Genomic DNA, 12,082 nt, shown 5'->3' with positions numbered 1-12,082 from the left:
CGCGCGCCTACCCGGCCGTGCGCGCCGCCTGCCTCGCGCGCGTACCCGCCACCGTCCCCGGCCGTGCGCGTTCCAGCGGGCCGCGGGGAGTGGGGAGGGGCGCGGCCGCGGAACCCCAGGCCCGGATCCCGAGCCTCCCTTCCTGCCGCTGCAGAAGCGTTCCTTCTGACCGAGACGTGCGGCCGGAACAAGTTCCGCTGGGCCTCCATCCAGAAAACAGGTTTGCTTTATGAGAGAAAAAAAAAAAAAAAAGAAATCCCAAACTTGGAAAAAGGCAAAAACCCAAACCAAAACAACAACAACGACAACAACAAACCCACACGCACACGAAAAAAAAAAAAAAACCACCTTGGAAAAATGCAAAAAATAGGTAAGTAAATTTCTTAAATCCCCGGACTTGGAAAAAGGCCACTTGCTTGCGTTAAGGGTAACTTCTAGCATTTTCTAATAAGCCTGCTTAATAAAAGGGGGACGTTCTGTTCGTTAAAGAACCCCCTTGGCTGCCTGTCTTAGAGATGTCACTGTTGTCCAGGTATAGTGGACTAACGAAGGACAATGATAACGGCCTCAACAGTTTACAGACCTGAAGACTTGTAACTTCTTAACCTGCAGAAATGGGTAAGGCCTGAGTCAATCTCAAAGGTATTGGGATTCTATTGCCCAAAAGAAGGTAAACTAGTTTTATTTTTATACAACCTACATGTTTGTTAACTACCCGAGTATATCTGTGTCTATTTAGCAAACAAGTAAAATAGATACGTGTATGTATACAGACACACCACACACACACACACACACACACACACACAATTTTCATCAAAGTTTTTAAGGAACAAGCCTTTTTTTTATTTTCTGTTGGTTCCCTCCTTAATGAGTTAATAATATTGAAGAGCTGGCTGTTTGAGTATTTCACTTCTAGCACCATTACTAATCGTGGTTTAAATGTTCTGTCCCTCATGGCGAAGATGTTTACTGAGCCCTTTTTTTGGGCCCTGTGGTTGAGATGAGACATTAGGTTTCCCTTTGAGGATTTGAACCAATGCACATGCATGGCAGAAAAGAAGTAAGTAAATGTGAAGCTTAGATGTGATGCAGCATATTATGCAGGATTTAGGGATCGAGGCTCTGAGAATCAGACCACATGGATTCAGAGCCTTAATCACCACATATGGCTGTGACCTTGTCACACTCTCATCTCTCTATGTCCCAGTCTTCTCATCTATAAAGGGTGTGGTACTAGGCTGGGCGTGGTGGCCCATGCCTGTAATCCCAGCATTTTGAGACGCGGAGGTAGGTGGATCACCTGAGGTTGGGAGTTCGAGACCAGCCTGACCAACATGGAGAAACCCTGTCTCTACTAAAACTACAAAAAAAATTAGCCAGGCATGGTGGCACGTGCCTATGATCCCAGCTACTCAGGAGACTGAGGCAGGAGAATCGCTTGAACCCGGGAAGTGGAGGTTGCAATGAGTTGAGATCTCACTGCTGCATTCCAGCCTGGGCAACAAGAGCAAAACTCCAAAAAAAGACAACAACAACAACAAAAAAGTGTGGTACTAAAGAATATTGGAGAGGATGCATTTAAAGTACAAAGTACAGTTGTCCCCCAGTAGTAAACATTGCAACAAACACACACTATTGTCACCGTTGTTACTGCATTCCTAAGATACTGTTCAAAACTTTAAAAGATGGAGTCTGTTCTAGAAGCTTACACATTGACAACTAAGGTAACTGAGGGTTTTTTGGGGGAGTTTTTCCAAATTATTCTAGTTCCTCTTTTTTTCCTATAAATGAACTTCTAGGAAAATATTAGTATTTAGTCTTTTTTTTTTTTTTTTTGAGACAGAATCTCACTCTGTCTCCCAGGTTGGAGTGCAATGATGCCATCCTAGCTCTCTGCAACCTCTGCCTCCTGGGTTCAAGTGATTCTCCTGTCTCAGTCTCTCAAGCAGCTGGAATTACAGGTGCATGCCACCACGCCTGGCTAATTTTTGTATTTTTAGTAGAGACGGGGTTTCACCGTGTCAGCCAAGCTGGTCTCAAACTCCTGACCTCAAGTGATCTGCCCACCTTGGCCTCCCAAAGTGCTGGGATTACACGTGTGAGCCAAATATTTAGTCTTTATAGCAGGAGGATTGTTTCTAAAATAGCAGTTCTCAAAGAGTGATCTCCAAAAAGTGGATCTTTAGGCGTCTCCAACATCCTTTTGGAGGATCTGCAGTGACAAAACTGTTTTCATGGTTGTATTGGGACATTATTTGTCCTCTTTACAATGTAGACATTTGCTCTGATTGTTCAAAAGTAAGCACAAATCCCAGCAGCGGAACACCACCAAATCAGTTGTAACTGCATCCTTCAGCACCGTGCTGTTGCAATAAAAGCAAACACAAAGTGTCAGTGAAGAATGTCCCCCGTGAAGCAGTCATGCCCCTCGGGACAGGGTGGGAAATGCACAGAAACACTTCTGCTGCATTCCAAGGATGATGGTTGCTGAAGGCCATGCCCTTGTGCAATGGCCTGCAATGCACAAGCTACAGCTCTTTTTTATGGACCACCATTTTTACTTGAAAGCAGAACTGACAGACAAACTGCAGTGAGTCAGATTTGGGCATTTGGCAGACATGTCCTCCAAAATGAATGACATGAGCTTGTCACTTCAAGAAAAACATTGCCAGTGATAACATTCAAGCTTTCAAGTGAGCTTTCAGATTTTGCAAAACCCAGATCCATCACTGTAAGTTTGACAGCTTCCCAATATTTAAAGATTTTTCTGATGAGATCAGAAGTAGTACTAACAACTAGTTGTAAAAGAATATTGTATAGTGATCAGCCAATTGTAGTGTAATAAGAAATACATATTTGGCCTTTGATCCTGGTTCCTGACTGATATAGTTTGGCTGTGTCCCCACCTAAATCTCAACTGTAGTTCCCATCATCCCCACGTGTCATGGGAGGGACCCCGTGGGAGGTAATTGGATCCTAGGGGCAGTTACCTCCGTGCTGCTGTTCTCCTGATAGTGAGTGAGTTCTCATAAGATCTGATGGTTTTATAAAGGGCTTCCCCCTTGGCTCAGCACTCATTCTCTCTCCTGCCGCCCTGTGAGGAGGTGCCTTCCACAAGATTGTAAGTTTCCTGAGACCTCCCCAGCCATGCAGCACTGTGAGTCAATTAAACCTTTTTTCTTTATGAATTACCCAGTCTTGGGCATTTTTTCATAGCAGTGTGAGAACAGACTAATACACTGACATAAAGCACCTAAATCCCTTGGGAGTTTCCTGAGTGATAGGAATGTCTTTTGTTCTAATGAAGCAACTCTTGCTGGGCCCCTAAATATTTTCAGATGGGGACTGGTCATTGGAAAAACCAGGCCTTGTATAGAAGCCTGCAATTTTCAGCCCTATACCCGGTCCTCTGGAGAAACGAGAGGGGCTGGAGATGAAGTCAATAATGGATCATGTCTGCGTGATACAGCCTCCACGGAAACCCCTAGACCACAGAATTCAGGGAGTTTCCAGATTGGCGAACACATTCAGGTGCTGGGAGAATGGTGTGCCCAGTGAGAGCATGGAAGCTCTGCACCCTTTCTACTTACTTTGCCCCATGCATCTCTGCCATCTGACTGTACCTGAATTGTATCCTTTATAACAGGACATAAACCGGACATAGTAGGACATAAACTGCCTTCCCAAATTCTGTGAGCTGTTCTATCAAATTACCAAACAAGAGGGAGGGAGTCATGGAACCCCCGATTGATAGCCAGGCTGGAAAGAAGTGGGGTAATCTGGGGACCCACTTCTTGCAACTTTCATCTGAAGTGAGGGAAGTCTGTGAGACTGAGCCCTGAACCTGTGAGGTCTGACTGTAACTCCAGGTAGTTAGTGTCAGGATTAAACTGAATTGTAGGACAGCCAACTGGTGTGTAGAGAATCAGAGAAAGGGTTGTTGGTGTTGGAAAACATGCCAAACTGATGAATTTTAATGTCACCGAATATAAAATATTCACTGATAGGGTTTTGGATTCTACATTGTACTAACCTTTAAACATACCACTTGTTGAGTTTGGGTGTAGAAACTCAAAATACCCCCAAATTATCTTAAAAGATGAAAATATTTCTTCCTTTTTCTACTTATCTGTGTGAGGAAGGAGTTTCTTCATATTCTTTGACCAAAATATTGCAACAGATTGAGTGCAGAGAGAAGTGTATGATTCCAGCTGTCTTCTATTAAGCCAGACATTAAAGAGATTTGCAAAAAGGTAAACAATGCCATATTTTTGTTTTGAAAAATATAGCTATTTTTCCTTAAAGTATGCTATCTAAAGTAACATATAATGGGAATATTCATTTTCTAAAATGGATTAATAAAGGTTTTTAATTTTGCAGTTTTAATTCTCATGTTATAAGTATAGATGGATGTAGCCCAGATTAACAAAAGCTCTTTGGGTTCCTTGATAATTTTTAAGAGTGTAAATGGGGTCTCAGGCCAAAATGATTGAGAACTTCTGTTCTCAAAGAAACCCAAATTCTTAATAATAAAAGGAAAATATACTAGGTTCTTTAAGAACCCCCTACTCCTATCCCACCTACTACGAACTGAATATTTCTGTTTTGAACCAAACCAAGGCCCTTCCTGAAAGTGGAATAATAGAACAGATGCATCTAGAAAAACCAAAATATCTCTTACAGGGATTGGGTCATGTGGAGAACCATCTCCTACACAGGTAGGGATTTGCCAGTTCCCCTCAGCATTCTATGACAATTTGATAAATTTCTCCCCTATTCTTCATTTTGGGTTCAACATGTATGAACTCAGGGTCCTATAGTGCTGGGTGCTAGAATCTGACATTGTTTTCCCTCCGGCCTCTTCCCCAGCTCCTAGCTGTGCCACAGAGAAGCTCCTGCAGTTTCCGTGTCAGCTAGAGGAGGGGACAATTCCTAGAATCCTGGCCCTCTTAGTCCTGAACTCTCCTCTCAGTATACAGAGTGGCTACCAGTCACTCAGGCTTTCTTGGGGTTCCTTTAAGAAATGGGTTTGGAAATGACTTCTTGGCCACTCTTGGCAGTAAATGTAATCGAAAATTGCGGAGAATACATATCTCGGTTCCTTTCTCTGAGCACACTGAAAAGTTCCATTTGGCTCCCTTGGTGGGTATATGAGAAGCTTACCAGAGTTGAAATGAGACTCTGTCCAGGGTAAAGTTGCAGGAGAACTGTAGTGTCCACAGCCAGGCATCTCTGTGTTATACCATAACTGAGAAATGTTCAGCCAGAGGGCCCTTTTCAGTAGACGTAGAGTTGGAGGCAGGGATTACAAACCCACACAAGCTGATTTCCCCTTCCTATTTATAGATGGCAATGCAGTTCAAAGACTTTTTGTTTTTAAGTAGGAGATGGCTGAATGAAACAAGTTCGATTCTGTACTCTAGCCCTTGGAAACCTTTGGTGTGTTTATTACAGTCTTAATGGGGAGCAGTTTTGCCTTGTTAAGAACTTCTAAATTATCTAAAACATAATAGGGCTGCACATTTGGAAAAAATCAACAAGAGAAATTATTTCATATTTTAAGCCCAAGAGACATTTTCAATATCTACATTTAATTTTTATTTTCACTAGAGGTGATGTTTTGCTATGCTGCCCAGGCTAACCTTGAACTCCTGGCCTCCAGCCATCCTCCTGCCTCGGCCTCCCAAGGGCTTAGATTACAGGAGTGAGCCACCATGCCCTGCTAAGGCCTGCATTTTGAATTCCTGAAAATATATTTTAAAACTTAACCAAAATGGGAAAATTTTTAAAAGTGCTGAATTCTTGAGGTGAGATCACAGACACCTCCCACTGTCAAGTCAGACTGCATTTCCAATGGAATTGGCTAAGGATATAAAATTATGCTGTAAGTGACGTGACCCCACAGAGTTGGTTTGGGCCCCATGACTAGGTTCTGGCTAATGAGATGTGCGTGGATGTGATCTAAGCCACCCCTAGGGCTCACACTTAAGGACATGCCTGTGATCCTGAAGTTTTCTTCCCCTGATGTGTGCCACGTGTTCTAGAAGGCGGACACACAAGATGAAAGCAGGTGTGATCCCTGCATCACCATTTGGAGGAAAGTTGCATTATCCTCATGGAATGTGATGAGCAAGTAGTTGATACCTATTGTTTTAAGCCAAGGATAGTTCAGGACATATGATTTACACAGCACAGCCTGCCCTAATACAGGATACCAGTTCAGTGATGAAAACACTGGACTCAAAGTCAGGAGGCGTGGATTCTTTGATGTTGAACTATAAGAATTTGTTGGTTTTTAACAGTTTTTGATACTCAAGTGGCAGTTTCACATGATTCACCACAGTAATTCATGTGACCCCTGACCAGCTTGATATGTGACATTGAATTAGTCCATTACTCCCATCTGGATCTCACTTTTCTCATCCGTAAAAATCAGATCTAATAAACATCTATAGAACACTCCACCCAGTAACAGTAGGATATACATTCTTCTCAAGGACACATAGAACATTTATCCTGATATTTATGCTATAGGCTAATCTGTAAAATAAGCCCCAGTACATTCTTAAAAATTAAAATCATACAAAGTATGTTCTTTAACCACAATGGAATTAAACTTGTTAATAAATTAACAACAGCAAGAAATCTAGGAAATTTACAAATAATGTGGAAATCAAATAACACACTTAAATAACCAATGGGTCAAATAAATCACAAGTAAAATAAGATGTATTAGTTCGTTTTCATGCTGCCGATAGAGACATACCTGAGACTGGGCAGTTTAACAAAAGAAAGAGGTTTAATGGACTTACAGTTCCACATGGCTGGGGAGGCCTCACAATCAAGGTGGAAGGCAAGGAGGAGCAAGTCACGTCATCAATGGATGGCAGCAGGCAAAGAGAAAATTATGCAGGGGAACTCCTCTTTGTAAAACCATGAGATAGGCAGAAGGTGGCTCCAGTGGCTGTGGTGGCAGCATGAGCATGAGGAGGTGGTGGCTGTGGCCGGGCACAGGCGTAATGGATAGGTAACAGAGAAGACCTCGTCCCTTCCTAGTCAGGACATCGCATGACCAAGTGCTTCCTGCCCCCCACCAGCAACCCCAGTGAACACCACGGGTTGGAGCATGGCAGTGGGCTTACCCAGACCCCCAGCTCTGAAGAGATCAGCCTTACTAAGTTTCCTGGATCGTACTGCACTGGCGAGCCCTCGCCTCCCCATGACATCCTCCACAAGCCTCCTGATACAGTGTCCGATGAAGAGAAAGACCATGGGAAGAAAAAAGGAGATTTTAAGAAAAAGGAAAAAGGAAAAGGAAAACAGGAGTGAAGGCTGTGCAGCCTTTCATGAAGATAGCTCTGGAGATGAGGCAGAAAGTCCTTCTAAAATGAAGAGGCCCAAGGGAATCCATGTGTTCAAGAATCCCAGCTTTTCTAAAAAGAAGGAGAAGGATTTTAAAATAAAAGAGAGACCCAAAGAAGAAAAGCATAAAGAAGAAAAGCACAAAGAAGAAAAACATAAAGAGAAGAAGTAAAAAAAAAAAAAAAAAAAGTCAAAAACTTGACAGCAACTGATGTTGTTAAAACAGTGGAAAGAAGGCCGGGCGCGGTGGCTCAAGCCTGTAATCCCAGCACTTTGGGAGGCCGAGACGGGCGGATCACGAGGTCAGGAGATCGAGACCATCCTGGCTAACACGGTGAAACCCCGTCTCTACTAAAAAATACAAAAAACTAGCCGGGCGAGGTGGCGGGCACCTGTAGTCCCAGCTACTCGGGAGGCTGAGGCAGGAGAATGGCGTGAACCCGGGAGGTGGAGCTTGCAGTGAGCTGAGATCCGGCCACTGCACTCCAGCCTGGGTGACAGAGTGAGACTCCGTCTCAAAAAAAAAAAAAAAAAAAAAAAAACAGTGGAAAGAAAAGAAAAAGAAAAAGCCAATTTAGGAGCCAGAGGTGCCTCAGATTGATGTTCCAAATCTCAAGCCCATTTTTGGAATTCCTTTGGCTGATGCAGTAGAGAGGACCATGGTACATGATGGCATTTGGCTGCCGGCCATTTTCCATGAATTACGTAGAGAAGTATGGCATGAAGTGCGAAGGCATCTATAGGGTATCAGGAATTAAATCAAAGGTGGATGAGCTAAAAGCAGCCTATGACCAGGAGGAGTCTACAAACTGGGAAGAATATGAGCCTCACACTGTAGCCAGTTTGCAGAGGCAGTATTTGCGAGACCTTCCAGAGAATTAGCTTACCAAAGAGCTTATGCCCAGATTTGAAGAGGCTTGTGGGAGGACCACGGAGACTGAGAAAGTGCAGGAATTCCAGCGTTTACTCAAAGAACTGCCAGAAGGTAACTGTCTTCTGATTTCTTGGCTCATTGTGCACAAGGGCCATCTCATCGCAAAGGAACTGGAAACAAAAATGAATATGCAGAACATTTCTGTAGTGCTCAGCCGAACTGTGCAGATCAGCAATCTAGTCCTGTATGTGTTTTTCACACATGTGCAAGAACTCTTTGGAAATGTGGTACTAAACAAGTGACAAAACCTTGGCAATGGTCTAACATGGCCATGATGCCCACACTGCCAGAGACCCAGACAGGCAACGAGGAGGAGATCAGGAGACAGGAGTTGCTTTTGAATTGTTTACATCAAGATCTGCAGGGTGGGATAAAGGATTTGTCTAAAGAAGAAAGATTATGGGAAGTACAAAGAATTTTGACAGCTCTCAAAAGACAACTGAGAGAAGCTGAAAGACAGGAGTGTGAAACCAAGATTGCACAAGAGATAGCCAGTCTTTCAAAAGAGGCTGTTTCCAAAAAAGAAATGAATGAAAATGAAGAAGTTATAAATATTCTCCTTGTTCAGGAGAAAGAGATCCTGACTGAACAGGAGGAGGTCCTGGCCATGGAGCAGTTTCTGTGCCAGCAGATTGCCTCAGAAAAAGAAGAGATTGCAGAAATTCAGAGTCGCCAGCAGCAGGGCTTAAGCAAGACTGAGGAGTACTCCTCCAAGAGCGACAGTGAGGATGAGGAGGAGCCGCAGATCACTCTGGAAGATTTACAGAGACAGAACGAAGAGGTGGAAATAAAGAACGATCATTTGAATCAAGCAATTCACAAGGAGCGTGAGGCCATCATCGAGCAGTTCCAGCTGCTCCAGATGCAGCCAGCCACGGCCGAGCAGCAGGCGCAGGAGGACGAGGAGCCCGAGTGGCGCACAGGTGCTGTCGAGCCGCCCAGAGACGGCGTCCTCGAGCCGATAGCAGCTAAAGAGTAGCCAAAGGCAGGCAAGGAGCCTGTGAAGCCATTGCCCAGCAGGGACAGTAAGGAGACGTCCGTCTGAGCAGCCTGTGCCACCGTCCAGAGTCCGCGAGACTGAAAGGACCCGTGCATCTTATTGTAACCCGGGGGCCAGGCCGGCTCTCTCGCTGTACATTCTGTAAAGGTGTCTTCTCTTCTCACACTCTTCCTCTGTCACACGTCTGACTCCTTCGCATCAGGCTTAAGTTCCATGGGAGGACAAAGCAGTGGATGCATTGTGGGCTTTAGGGACAGATGAGTTTTCCAGATAGTGTCAGCGTATTTATTTTCTTCCTTAACTTGAAATAACCATTTTAACCCTTGAGCGGCTTCTTTTTAAACCAAAAATCGTCTTTCTTTGCTTTTTTTATCGCAGCAGAATCAGGATCTCCTTTTCATTCAAAGGGGAACCACACCAGGTCAATGCTGCGCCCTCCGTGATCTCTGGTACCTTCACTCTTGCTTGTGCCTTCAACACCTTCTTGGTGCAGATCCCTATGGGGGAGCTGCCTCAGGTTCTCTGACTGGTCAGAGCGGCACCTGGTGGGTGTTCCCTGGCCCGCCCTCCTAACTCTCTCCTTCTGCAGTTCAGTTCTAAACCACAATCCATAAGCCCGAGTCACCAGGACGGCCTATCTGGCCACAGACGGGCTGCCTGTGGAGTCCGCCCACCTACCCCAGGCAGCGCAGGCCAGCCGAGAGGCCACCCATTCCCACTGGTTCCTCACTGGGGGGACCAGAAAAGGCCTTCCCACTGGGTTGGTCGAAGGTAGTCACCTTGGCCTGGTGCATCCACAGAGGATGTTGCTCAAACCAGAAATCTTTTAAACGACTGACCTTCCTTAAAAACAGAATGACTCCGATTGCTTGCTTGGGCTAGAATGTACACGTCTTCTTGCCTGAATAAGCCATATATGTGCTCTGAAACAAAAGTTTGAAATTACCCATATCATCTCAGTGAACCTACTGGTGGGTTCCCAATTGACAAGACTGAGCAATAATAAAAAAAATTCCTTTCCTTTGAATCATAGCTGTGATTCACCCCGCCCCATTTTCTTGTTTCTGGTCCATCCAATGAGACTGATGCTCTGATGCTCTGAAGCTTCTGGGAGGCCGGGCTCTGGAGGCAACGTGCTGCAGGTGCACTCTGTCAGAGTGAATAGCACCGCGAGACAGGCCAGGCTCGTGGCTCGGAAGACAAACCCCACACACACTCAAGGAAACGAAAACAAACCCCACCCGAGGGCACTCTCCTCCTGCTCCTAGGTAGTATTTATTTTCAGCACCTGTTTGATGCAGTTTTTAATCCTCTACCTATTGCACTGTTGTGAGTCATTGGCCATTATTTGATTTTTGTACGGAAAAAGAAAGCTTTCTTATAGAAATCGGCATACTATTTTTTAAATCTGGAGAGAAGATATTCTGGTGACTGAAAGTATGGTCAGGTGTCACATATCAATGTGCAAATGCCTTCTTGCTGTCCTGTCGATCTCAGTACATTCACTTTATAGCTGCTGGTATTACCGAAGCTTCCTTTTTTGTTTGTGTAAACTCTAATTTCTTTCAAGGTGTCATGGATTTTTAAAATTAGTATTTCATTACAAATGTCTCAGCATTGGTTAACTCGTTTTTGCCAGGACCATTATTGATCAAGCAAATAAGTTCAACAGCCATTTGGGAAAAGGAAAAAAAACCCATCAGATCTCGTGACACTTATTCACTATCGCGAGAACAACATGGGAAAGACTTGCCCCCATGATTCAATTGACTCCAACTGGTTCCCTCGCACAACATGTGGGAATTCAAGATGAGATTTGGGTGGGGACACAGCCAAGCCTTATCATTAGAAAATACTTTCAGGTGAATGAAAATGAAAGTACAACATACCAAATCTTATTGGGATGTACTGAAAGCAATGCTCAGAAATTTATAGCTGTCAGTGTCAACTTTTAAAAAGAAAAAAAAATCTGAAACCTAACCTAATCTTTCACCTTAAGAAACAGTACAAAGAATAGCAAACTAAACTCAAAGCACGATGAAGAAATAAAGAAGAGTAGAAACAAATGAAAGAGAAAATAGGAAAACAATAGAGAAAATCAACTAATGAAAAGTTTTTTTGGAAAAGATCAACAAAATTGATACACCTTTTCCTAGCCTGACCAAGCAAAAGAGGAATCAAATTACTAAAATCAAGATTGAAAGAAGGAACATTATTACAAACCTTACAGAAACCAAAAAGATCATATATCAATTGTATGCCAACAAATTAGAGGACCTAATGGAATATACACATTCCTAGCGAAACAAACTAGGTAAATTAACTCAAGATGAAATAGAAAATTCAGATCAAACCTTAAGAAGTGAGAGATTGAATTAGTAATTTAAAATTTTCCTACAAAGACACAGCCTACTTAACTTCACTGTTAAATTCTACCAAACATTTAAAAAAGAATACCAGCACTCCACAAACTCTTCCAAAAAAACAGAAGAGAATGGAATACATCCTGTATTCGTCTGTTTTCATGCTGCTGATAAAGACACACCTGAGACTGGGCAATTTACAAAAGAAAGAGGCTTAATGGACTCACAGTTTCATGTGGCTGAGGCGGCTTCACAATCACCTCGGAAGACAAAAGACACATCTCATATGGTCGCAGAGAAGAGAATGAGAGCCAGGCAAAAGGGGTTTCCCCTTATAAAACCATCAGATCGCATTAGACTTATTTGCTACCATGAGAACAGTGTCAGGGAAACTGCCCCCATGATTCAGTTATCTCCCAC

General features: G+C 43.6%; 1 protein-coding gene and 1 pseudogene across 2 annotated transcripts in view; both read left to right on the top strand.

Annotated features, from left to right (window-relative positions):
- Nucleotides 1–3: 3 nt before the first annotated feature.
- The window catches only part of LOC105490098 (neuromedin S), a 77,433-nt gene continuing 65,354 nt past the window's right edge, over nucleotides 4–12,082 (top strand). The window contains exon 1 of one of the 2 annotated variants that reach the window (XM_071077262.1): nucleotides 4–370. The gene's annotated coding sequence lies outside the window, so the exon portion shown is untranslated. Of the gene's footprint in view, nucleotides 671–12,082 lie in introns of both variants that reach the window. The other variant, XM_071077261.1, reaches the window with a different exon arrangement.
- On the top strand, nucleotides 664–10,140 carry LOC105490099 (ralA-binding protein 1-like; annotated as a pseudogene).

Source organism: Macaca nemestrina, chromosome 13 (genome assembly GCF_043159975.1).
Source record: "Macaca nemestrina isolate mMacNem1 chromosome 13, mMacNem.hap1, whole genome shotgun sequence".
NCBI lineage: Eukaryota > Metazoa > Chordata > Mammalia > Primates > Cercopithecidae > Macaca > Macaca nemestrina.
The sequence above is the reverse complement of the archived record's forward strand: the minus strand, read 5'-3'. Positions and strand labels throughout refer to the sequence as shown.